Source organism: Haliaeetus albicilla, chromosome 21, assembly GCF_947461875.1.
Source record: "Haliaeetus albicilla chromosome 21, bHalAlb1.1, whole genome shotgun sequence".
NCBI lineage: Eukaryota > Metazoa > Chordata > Aves > Accipitriformes > Accipitridae > Haliaeetus > Haliaeetus albicilla.
The window spans coordinates 10,683,121-10,695,770 of NC_091503.1; positions in this window are offsets into that span (position 1 = coordinate 10,683,121).

A 12,650-nucleotide genomic window follows, 5' to 3' on the forward strand; every position below is an offset into this window, starting at 1 on the left:
GCTCGCTGAACTTGTAGAGATCATTCCAAGTTTAGTCGTTGTGCCAGCAGCTTGCCAGAAGCTCCCTTACAACATTTTCAGTGTTGCTGGTCAGACGTGTGACACATACTCTGCTTTCCATCTGAAAAGAAGTTTATCCAGTCAGTCATTTCTCATCCAGCTCTTTCTATGTTAAACATCTTTATCAGTGTGGTCATCTCCTGGCCAGTATCTTAAACTGCTGTGCCTCTTCCTAACCAGCAATTCGCTGGGACTACTTGGGACAACTGCCTTTCCCAGCAGCGATTCTTCATGTTAACGATGGCAGAGAATTGCACTGTAACCTCTGCTGGCCTTTGTAATGACAAGCTGATTAGCGCACAGCTTCTGTCAAGGAGCGGGTGATCAGCCTGCTGGAAGATAGATTTCCTTAGCAAGGGGTAGACAGCTGATTTCTAGAGGTTTAGCAGAGCACAGCATCCAAGACCTGAAACGTGCATGAAGTATGTTGAATAGTAAATATCTGTGTTTCCATAGGAAAGTTGGTGAATGGCAAATCAGATTAATTTACTCCATACTCAGCAACCCCCAGAAAAGACCTGTAATAATAATTATGTGTACACAGTAATAATAACTGTGTAGTCCAGTAAATATTAAATCTTTCCTCTAGGCGTCAAAAGCTATTGCTCATCTACCTATTAATGGACTTTTATTACAATAATTAAAATAATTGCTCCTTATCCACAGTTAGGAAAATCAGGTAAAGATTGGTTTTTTTAACAAATGTAGGGATTGAGACATGAATCTGATGAGCTGCAAAATGCTAGGGAAACAATTAACAGTATAATTTAATTTAACTGGCATCTGTGTACATGATATTGAGCCAATAAAAAACAAATATAAGTTGATTTTCAGAGGGAATTAAAAAATGATATCCCACAATGTCAATCACCACATTTTTAAGGATTTCAAACAAATTTGCTGTTATGCTTCACTGAATTACAATATCTTTTAGCAATGTTTTTGTTTATATGTACTTTTCTTGGTTTATGAAGTATTTAGTTAAGTACTGTACAGCATTCTGATGAAAAACAATGAGTATAAACACCATAAAATGATATATATGTTTAATAGTTATTTTTTAATCTAATAAATAGATCTGAAAATAGAAGCATGTAGGGAATCATCATTCAGCCACAGCATCCTGGCAGGCTAATCAGAAATCCATTTTCAGCATGTTATTTTTGTTAATAGTTTGGAAGTATAAATAAAATAATTGCCAGTAAAAGTTACAGATGACAGAAATCGGTAGGATTCTAAATCTGCAGAGAAATTTTGCTTAAAAAATTAACCCACTTTTATCTTCATAAATCCCAGATTATTTTGCAGAGTTTACATAAACCCAGTGAAAATTCATATACTGTTGCACGTGTCATGCCTAGGAAAAGGACTATAGAGTGAAGGGGAGGAAAATTGTAGCTTTAAAAGAGATGTGGTATCCTTTAGTGTATTATGCTAGATATTGTCTTAAAAAATGAATAAATGTGATCCTTGATGTGAACAAAAATTAGAAGGTGACAAAGGTATTACAACTTCAGGGCCAGCTGAATATGAGCAGACAGTGTGCCCAGGTGGCCAAGAAGGCCAACAGCATCGTGGCTTGTATCAGAAATAGTGTGGCCAGCAGGAGCAGGGAGGTGATTGTCCCCCCATACTCGGCACTGGTGAGGCCGCACCTCGAATACTGTGTTCAGTTTTGGACCCCTCACTACAACACAGACATTGAGGTGCTGGAGCGTGTCCAGAGAAGGGCAGCGAAGCTGGGAAAGGGTCTAGAGCACAGGTCTTATGATGCGCAGCTGAGGGAACTGGGGCTGTTTACTCTGCAAAAAAGGAGACGGAGGGGAGACCTTATCGCTCTCTACAGCTACCTGAAAGGAGGTTGTAGCAAGGTGGGTGTCAGTCTCTTCTCCCAAGTAACAGGGGATAGGACAAGAGGAAATGGCCTCAAGTTGCTCCAGGGGAGGTTTAGATTGGATATTAGGAAAAAATGCTTTACTGAAAGGGTTGTAAGGCATTGGAACGGGCTGCCCAAGGAAGTGGTTGAGTCACCATCCCTGGAGGTATTTAAAAGACATGTAGATGTGGTGCTTAGGGACATGGTTTAGTGGTGCAGTTGGCAGCGTTAGGTTTACTGTTGGACTTGATGATCTTAAAGGTCTTTTCCAACCTAAATGATTCTATGATTACTACTGAAGTTTTTGCAATAGGAATTTCAGTTTTATTTTCCATGTTCTAAAAAGGACACTTAACAAATAATAAGTGTTCTTAAAGTTAATAAATAAATAAATAATCATTTTGTTTGGTGTGAAAATCTGATTTCTTATGGACCTTCTGGAATCACAAATAATGATTATTCAGCAGTCAGAAGCCTTGAATTATGTTGCTTTTCTTACAGCTCATATCATACATCTAATAACGGTCTCTAAATATTTGGTAGAAGTAAAAGTTAAGAAAAACAAATACAACAACCAAGTTACAAACTAGTATGTGTTTAACAGTTTTGCAAATTGGCTCCACTTACTTTACAGTGCAAACCAGGTTCTATGAGCAGCCTAATGTTACATTCATTTTTCCTGAGAACTTCTTTCATTTCATAGCACAGAAGGTAATTGAGAACCTTAGCTTTCTAGGGCGTATGACCTCAACAAGCCTGTTTGCAAGATTGACAATGATCCAAATACAGAATACTTAAGATTTGGAAAAAAATCTGAAAGTCGTTGTGTAGATGAAGGTTGCGTGTTCTTACGTGACCTGGATTGCTATGTCTTAGGGTGCCTGGTCATGCAGAGTTTTCTGAAATGGATGTGGCATCTTAACAGGCTAGCATTACTGCCTGGGTTTTGGTAATATGGCAGTAGAGCCTAAAATACTATTTCCTTTGAGGCAATGTAGAATTAAGTAATATCCATAACCGAAGTTGTATATCTTGAAAAACTGAGTTATAACAAACAGGTAACATATTAAATCTGGATAATGTCATTTGGTTATAGTGCAGTGGTGTTCCACCTCACTACAACTCAGCTATTGATAGGAAAATATTGCTTCTGTTATAAAATGTGGTTCTCGGAACTACACATCCTATGCCAAATGGATATCTGTCCATGATTTCCATGAACATATGAATTCTGTGTATCCTGACTTTCTGTTCATCTCAGAAAACAATAAACAAGTTCTTCACTCTATCTCTTAGTGGTAATTTAAAAACAAAATGTATTTTGCATATTTAAGGTGTCACTTACCATTCTTCACCCACCTTCTCCCTCAAACTCCTTCCCGTAACTATAAGAAGGAGTAGAGATAAGACTGTTACTTGCATAGCAGAATTAAGATGAACAGAAAATAATTGATTCCTTTAACTCCCCAAATGTTTGCTGTTTTCTTCTTGCATCAGTTTATAAGTTCCCAGCTTGGGGAATCCTTGGGATGATAGACTTAATACATACAGCAACGAACCCCTTGTCTTGTTTCAGCCATTCTACTGTTGACTCATGTTTTCATGGATAAAACTGTAAAACAATATGAAAGTTTTCCCTGCTTACAAGTTTACTGCAGCAATTTTTAAATATTCAGCATGATAAACAGTATTTCTGGAGGAAAATTGCTCCATGTAGGTGCTTAACTCTCCTTTGTCAGTCCTCTAATCAGTGGAGGATTTCTTATAATCTCGCAGGATTTATTTGTGCCACTGTTTCTCAGTGATCTCAGCTATTCTAAATAGCTAGTAATAATTTACATTTTCACTGTCTGCATGTGCATAATATGCTGCACCAGATCAAAGCCTCATCCAGCCCTGTACCATCTCTCCATCAATTAGACGGAGTGCTTCTCTGCTCACTGGCAGATGCTGGAGAAAAGAGTACAAGAAATTGAACAAATAGAGCATTTTAGGAATTATTAATGAACAAACAGAAAACAAAACAGAAGACAGCACTGTTTGTTCACATCTTGAATATTTTTGGTAATTCTGATTTCTTCCCTATCTGGAAAAATACTCCAAACAAACCCACAACCAAAAAAATTCGCAAAAAATCCCAGCCAAAAAAAACATTTTAAAATGGGAAGATTCAGAGTTCTGAAAAGGAGGTACTTGACGATAAGGATTATCTTCCTAATGACTCATGACAATGCAGGCTAAGACACTCCAGCCTGGGTTTCATGGGGTTGGAGAGAAGCCATATGGTAGATAACTATGGAAATAAGTGTTAATGGGATGGTAAGCAGGGATTGAGTTGGTTGGTTGGTTTGCTTTACTGACTCTCCTAGTACAATGACTTAGGTGGCATCAAATGAAGTGACCAGAGGAAGGGCAAAGCAAACATCATCTCTTATGTACATTCTCCCAATCATTCATGATTTGGGAGACCTGTGTCATTCCCTTTCCCACCTCTTTTCTAAAAAATCTCACAGTTTGTTTACTGTTTCTTTCTATGGAGTTGTTCCACATTTCTGACAGTCCTTTTTGCCCCTCTCTATTTCTTTTTCTATTTTGGTTTCTTTCCTTTTCATATAGAGATCATAACAGCACATAGTATTCAAGACAGGGGCATGTTAGCGCTCTGTATGATGGTATCCTGTATTTTCCTGATCTTTTCCTGCTAAATCCTTACACCTCACTTAACTTTTGGAACATGTTTCTAGAGATCTTCTATCTATGACCCCTTGTCAGGGAATACTAACTACAGTCACACAGTAACTGAGATTTTTTTTTTTTTTTTTCCTATGTATTAAACCCTATCATCCCTGAATTTTGTTTGCTGTATTATTTCTCAGTCGTTCAGGATAGAGAACCTTCACAGTTCTTGATACACAGCTTTTATAACTGATGACATAAAATTGTGCAAAAGAGACTACCGTTTATTTTTATCCTTGTTTCTGTATCCTTTATGAAATCATTGAACAACTGGCATCCCACTACTCTATCTCTTTATTTGTGAAAATTCTATAGTTATTTTTTTTGTTTCCTTCATTTTGACCACGTGTTAATTCATAAAATGTATATATGAATACATACTTTGTACATATTGTGTATGCAGGTGTTGGCAGAAAATAGCTCACTATTAATTAAGATCCTGGCTTTGCAGAAATGGGGAATAAAGGAAAGAGAAAATTGGTTTCTGGGCGGTTTCTGGCTATGATTTGAGAATACAAATGTTTGCCAAAAATGTAACTCAAATTTATGCTTAGTTTTATCCAGTAGATGTCTGACAGTTCCTAGAGAAATTAATGATCTCTGTACAATCAACACATTGTAGAAATTCTCCTGGGTTAGTATCGACTACAGTAAGAGGTCACTTCGGGGTTTTTAAATTTATTTATTTATTTATTTATTTTAAGATATTGCCTTTGGCTCCACTTTTGCTTGTCCTTTTGAATTGGGCATCCATAGGAGAGAATACATTCTTTTGACTTTTTCCAGCTTTCCTATGCAGTCCTGGTGACAAAACAGGCAGTATATAAATTTACATTCTCTTTTTATAAATGTATTTCCCCTGTTCCCTCAGTGGGTGAATGTTTCAGATATTTATCGTGTGTCTCCCATCACTAGCAAGTCGATTATATTAATACTAAGAGAAGGATTCAATCTGTTTATCAATCTAATTTAGCCTCTGTACATGCAGTCTTTGTCATTGTCTTGTTTTTTATTGTGAATGTCTTCTGTGTGGGAGAGATGATTTAGGGTAGTTTTAGTCTTACCTGTCTCACTTGCTTTGAAGCAAATTGGAAGTGCTCTCTCAGACAGTTAGTGAAGACTGGAAATGAATAGCGTAAGAGCAATAATTTTTTAAGTGTTTGAAACATATCATGAGTGATGCTCTGATTAAGCCCCCAATTTGCTGTAATACTCTGTGAACTCAAACACACGTGATTAAAATAAGTGTGACTATTAAGGGTAGAATGCAATTTACTCAGTTTTTTTTCATATATGCTTTGTTTTAAAATCTTTGTGAGACTGACAAATTAACATAAATTTAGTTGACAAAGGCCAACACTTCCTGACTGAAATTATTGGATTTATTGAAAGCGAGAAATTTATAGAAAAAACTTTTTTTTTCCTCTGTAAACGCTTCTAAATTTAGATACGCTGAATTAGTTTTCTTAAAAATGATGGAGTTCCTTAGAATTGTACAAAAACTAGACACAAACTGAGTAATTTTAGTCAGACCAAGTGTTTCTGCAGAACATTTCAGATAGAAAGATACAGGAAAATGTTTTTGGATAATGATTTTTTTCCATGGACTTGAAAATAGCCAAGTCAATTTGCAGAAAAAAATTGAAAGCCAAATGAAAAAGTGAAACAGTAAATTCTGAACAAGTTTGACTTCCCAATTTGTTCTGAAGATTAAAAGTAACAGGAGAAGAAATGTTACTTGAAATAAAATCTAAAATTTAATCTTAACTATAGTATTTATTTCTCATGCCCGTTACATATGACAGAAAGGGTAGTACCAGAGCTTTGAGTGTGTATTCCAGTGGGATACAGGCAATAAGCCAATAAAGCAAATTTTATATATGTACCAAAATAGTTTAGAGATTATGAAGAGAGGTCTGCTGTCTATAACCAGTCAGTAGTGGAAGTCAGGAACAGGCAAGAGAGGGAATTCTTTGCCTTGATATTGGAAAGATAGTCTCATTAAACTGGCTAATTTAGGGCCAGATTTCAGAAGAAACACACTATAAATTGGCCAAAGATGGCCAATGTATACAACTACTCATACTGACGTACTATTTGTAGATGATACTGCTACTATGTGCATTTTAATATTTGTGAACAAAAATGTATATAAAGAATGAAATGCGCTGTGAATTATTTGTTATTGGATGCACGTTGACAATTTGTATGAATCTGACAAAACTATTATATGTGAAATTTGCACCATTTCTAACAGTTACATAAATTATTCAGCAGAGGAAAAAGGGGGATGGAGATTTTAATGATATAATGCGGTATTTTTAACTGTGCAAACTGTAATCTCCACTACATAGCAATTGAAAGCAATCTTGAACAGCTACGATATATTCACTTTCAGTAAATTTTATTGGCAGTGATAAATGAAAAAGTGATACTACTTGATCACTTTAGAAAGCTTTCTGGTCTGTTACCTTTTCAGCAGTGATTTCATGCATACACTGTGCCTTTGTGTATATCCATGGATGCATCTTAATACTTGATTAATTGATACATTAACAGGCAGAGATAAACAGATAGTTTGGCATCTGCCTCTTTTTGAAAATAGAAATAAATATAAAATAGGTAACAAAAATCATTAATAGTTTAGAGAAAGAAAACAAAAGCATTATCATACCATAGCTTTTCTACACTACAAGGTGTTAGTAGATTGTTGTTGCTGTAGACAGTAGGTTAGTTTTAACTTAACGCTTGGCTATTGATGCCTATCCCTGAGTAGTTAAGTAGTTACTTTTTAAAACTTGGTAAATTGCAATTGCTTTGAAAGCACTGCAGGTGGAAAATAAAAACCACTGTGAGATTATGTTTTTCACATGAGCTAAAATAGAAGCTTATGGAAGTTGTAAGCTGTGTCTAAAGTAATGATGTTAGCAGAAAAAGAAGTAATGTACAGATAAGACTATGTAGTGTTTATAGAAGGTATACTAATGGTAAAGCTAATTAATTATCGAACTAACCAAGGCTGACTTGGCCTTCAAATGAGTTGACCAATAAATAAATAAATCAAACTGCATTGCATAAACATGCTTCTTGACAGTTTGCAATTAATCCTCCCTTAAGAAGTTTTGGAATGATCATGCCCATAATCCTTTTCAGCTTTTAAACCCTCCATGATGTCAAAGGTTCCACTTGAATCTTTTTTATTACTAGGAACCTGTAAAGACCAAGGAGAGTGATGCTACAGTGTAGATAACATGGCTGGAAATTCAGTGCTACAGAAAGGAGATTTTTGACAGTGAAAAAAAAATACAAAGAAAGGACAACTAAAATGCAGTAGTAAATGGCTGTGTTGCAATTACCTCTTCGACTACTGCAGGAGGTAGGTGGAAGTCAAAAACGTTTGATACACTACAAAAAAGGTGGTTGGTCAAAGTAAATTATTTTTCTGAGGCAACATTTTCATTTGTTGATATTTTCTGCTAAAAATAAAATTTTAAACCAAAATTCATTTTTTATTATTTAATATATTAAGTTCAGGACCTGCGTTAAAGGACTTCAAAGAGATTTTTGACTGGTGAGTTTTTTCTTCCCTGAATTATAATTTTGTATACACTATTGCTTTGACTTTTTAAGTTTTGCCTAATCTAGAGGAAAAAATCAACATTGTACTTCCAATATCAGAATTACAAAATTTCCTATGAAATCAATTTTTTTGCTTCCAAACAGTATCACAGATTATTCCTAGGGCAAAGAGACGTGTGGGAGTATATAGCTTAAACATTGAGAAGACACTAAGCAAAGTCTGTTGGAAAAAAAAAAAAATTAGCTATCATCTATTTCCACCCTTCTTTATGTGGTGAGAAGGGAATTAGAGTGTTGTAGGTGAGGTCAGTTATAGGATAGGACTTGCACTAGAGAAGAATCTCTTCAAGCTATATTTAATTCTGTTTTAAGATAAGGAGAATGGGTAATTACTATTCACGGGAACTCAAATGTTGCAAAACCAGGATGACATCCATGGCACCAGGTAATAAACAAGATGAGAATGGCTGTGCTTCTTCACCAAGCCATATGAGTGATAGTGAAGTCTTTCTTGCCCACCTTGGATAAAGAATGAGCGACATGGGCTGAGAGAAAGAGGTATCCAGGAAAACTATCCTGTTCCAAGCAGAAACTCATGAAAAAATAGAAATCTGAGGACTTGTTTGGCAAGAAAATAAAGCTTTTCAATTCCAGTCCTGCAAATCCATTTCCTCTGATTGCCACATTTATGGGAATTAACAATGCTGGTTTGGCTTGGCCAGATATGTATTCATCATTAATAAAAATGTTGCGTGATTTTGATCTATGAAATATTTAGTTAATTCTAGATAGAATGTTTTGCTACAGAAAAACTTTTAAGGTTTTCCCCTAATTCCCCATTTCAGAACATCCCCTTTACAAGGCTTGTTTCCATCTGTTCTCAACAGTTGGTTCTACGTAGATAACAATTAGACTGGTTTTTTAGTTTCTTTTCATTCTGGTGATGCAGTGTTTTTAATTTCATTCTCAACTAAACAAGCATTAAAGTACAATTGTGTTTAGGTAAAATTATTATTATTACAGGTAGTTACTTCTAGCACTCCATTCCAGGGTTTAAAGCCATCATTTAGCAAATGTCAGTAGTAAATCTGACCTTTTCCAAGTTTAGGTAGATTGAGACGGCTACTTTTCACTTTCTTTGATAATAATTTAATTCCCCAGTACACAAGTATATTAAAATAATAACTCCTGAAAATAAACAGCAGCTTATTCTTTTGTTATCTGCTACTACGGGTTTGTTTTGGGTTGGGTTGGGTTTTTTGTTTTGTTTTGTTTCATTTTTCATTTCAGCACCAGGAGAGAATTCTTCTGTATCAAGCAGCATGAGGGTCATTCACTGAGATCTTCTGCACTACTGCCAAATGGTGGTCTCAGAGCTGTTTCTAGCAGCTCTGTCTCAAATGTCTTTCAACTATGTTATAGGTTTGGTTCACTAATTGGTTTTGATCTTTTAAGTCCATCATTCCAGATATCTGAAAACTCTCATCTGCAAGTTTTCAAAAATTAACACCTTTCTTTTTCTGTCATGCCGCACTGTTCGTTTACCTTTCTCATCCCTCTGCAAAGTTCCATCACCTTTCTCTAACAGGCTCTGGATCTTACTAATTACATCCAAAAAGTTGCCTAAAGGGCAAATAGAAGCCCCATTAACTCCCAAATATATTGTTTGTTTGACAAGTTTTCATGAAATACAAGAGATTTTTTTTCTCTCTATACTGAAGCAGAGCTATTCTCTGATTTTATGTCTACCTAGAGGATTAATTAGAGAGTAGTCAAGCCTCATATAGAGCAAACCTCTGGAATTACAAGATTTTCCTCCCACTCTTTGTATGCTCGAAACAAAGAGATATTACACACTACATAAGAAACCCCCAGTATGTATCTTGTTAACGTAAATGAGACTGAGCAGGCTGGTCCAAATTCAGAAATAGTGCATAAAATAGCATGAACCAGGCTTGCATTTGTTTGTATTCCCTTAACAATTCTGTGTACTTCATAGCTATAGGTCTAAGCTGACTTAATATATGTGCTAAAAGTAGCATGGCACTAAATCTGTCACGGCTTGGCTGCTAGTAACTTTGGTATTGCATATTTACCTGCAGTTTTATAGAACAGGGGAGTGTGATGAGGGCAGTAGCATGCATGCAGCCAGGAAGCATGGATCAATGATTTAAATGCTGCAAGTATCTCTTAAACTCAGGTTTTGCACAGTATCAAAGAGAAGATACCTTTAGTTATGAGGAAGAATTATAAACTATTGAATGTAGTGTAGGGACAGAGAAGGCAATAAATTATTCTATTTTCTTGCTATAAGATCACCTAGACTGGAAAACATCTCTCTTGTCAGTGTTCTACTTGGTAGACAGTCTCTACTTAGATAGCTACTACTACCTTGGCTCTGCTCTGAAGCTGTCTCCAGAGTATCAGTTGCTTTGCTTTCCACTTTTTCCACTGTAGGAATGAACAATCAGTGTAAATGCGTCAGAAACATTTGTTGCATCTTAAAAAAATAAATTAATGGATAGAAATATGTATAAAAGAAATCACTTGCACTTCCATTAGGTTATCAAGTAGAGTCTTTTCGTTCAATACCCAGATATTTGGAAAATAAATTCCTAATTGAGTAGCTCTTTGTTTCCTATCAGACATCCTAATATCATTAAGTGTAACTTCAGGCCTTTGACATATCCTAGAAACAGTTTCAGACCAGTTACTACCAGTCCAAGGAAGAGACAGGTTATTCTGCTTCAGGTGAGCTCCAAAGTGTGTGGGATTTCAATGGAGCAAATAGTTAAAATTCTCCTTGCTGGTGCAAGGCTAGTACAGCATTAGGAATTTACACTCCTTGGGACTCAATAATGAAGATTTGTCAAAAGTGAAATGAGGGGTTTGAATTTCCTGGGAAACAAATTAGAAATTCAGAGACTTTGGTTTTTGCTGAAGATGGAAACCTCTATTGGGCTCCAGAGCACTGAAGCTAGGGAGTGAAAATCTAGCCTTCTGAAGTCTGGGTCGGTAGGGACAGGGGAAGAAAAAGAAGAAAAAAAAAAAAAGGGAAAATTGAATAAGATAGAGAAAGGTAATAGGGCTCTCATACAGGTTTCATGAGTTTTAAGTAAGTGTCATAACAACTTAAAAATTCATATGGCTTTAATCTAATGCAATTCAAACTTGTGCAGCTGTGAGCTGAATCAGACATAAAGCATTACTGGAACCCACAAAAAATATTCTTATCCTTATTCCCTACTTTTCTGATACAAAAAACTGGACAGATTTCTTGAGAGAGTATATGTCCAACTCGACAGCCAAATACTGGCTATGCCTTGCTTTTGGTAAATACACTGTTTGCATTTACTGTGTCTCTTGCAAAGCTGGTATTCCATGTGTTGAAAAAAAGAGCGAAACAAGGAAACTCCCTTGTCTTTACAGCATGCCCATTATCACGTTAATGTAAGATGATATTTTATATTGTCTGCTTTTTTGAGAATATAGCTTATACTGCCTTCTGTTCTTGAAAGCAGTACATTTGGATGAATATTGGAAGTTAGGGTCCTGATCCAGTGTACAGCTCTATTCCAGTAAGCTCCAATATGCATGCAGCACTTTTTGCAGAATTCTGAGTCAAATAATACATGGAGGTCATAAAAACATTATCCTTACAACTTAGATTGTTTCCTCTGTAAATATATTAATAAGTGAAAGAATTTGGTTTGAACATGAGAAATATTCTGAAGCACAGTCTGCTGATTTCACTTGTAAAATAAAAGGGTTATACACGTTAAAATATAATCTAGGGGTCAATTTAGAAGCAAGCTTGGTTTTGCAAAACCCAGCTTTTTGAGAAGAAGTGGGACATTGCATTCACTTCTTTTTTCCCCTTTTTTTCCCAAAAGACCAAAACAGACTTGTTGGGAAACAACAACAGTAGCAACAAAAATACACACACACAAAAACTCCAAAGAAACCCTCTGATTGATAAGTAGAGATGTTACAAGATATGGGCCCAGCATACATCTTCAGAACAGTTTTGGTCGGATATCCCATAGGCTTTTCCTTCTAACTTTTGAAACATGGGTTTGCTCACGAACCTGTTTTTGCAGTGCCATAAATATATATTGTTTCCTCAAAGGATAAAGTACTGTAGAAAAATGTGTAAATAACAAAGAGCTTGCATATTCAGCCACTCAGATCTCAAATTAACTCTAACTTTGATTTCCTTTGCAGCATGGAAAATAATTTTTTCATGTTCCATTGTGAAAAGTAATCTTCAAAATTGTTGGAATTTCAGTTCAAATATCACCTTGACAACATGATGATTATCCAAACTATCTACACCGCTTGACGTGGAATTTAAATCTCACAAGAACAGAGAGGTTAATGAAATTGCTGGGGCTTGCTT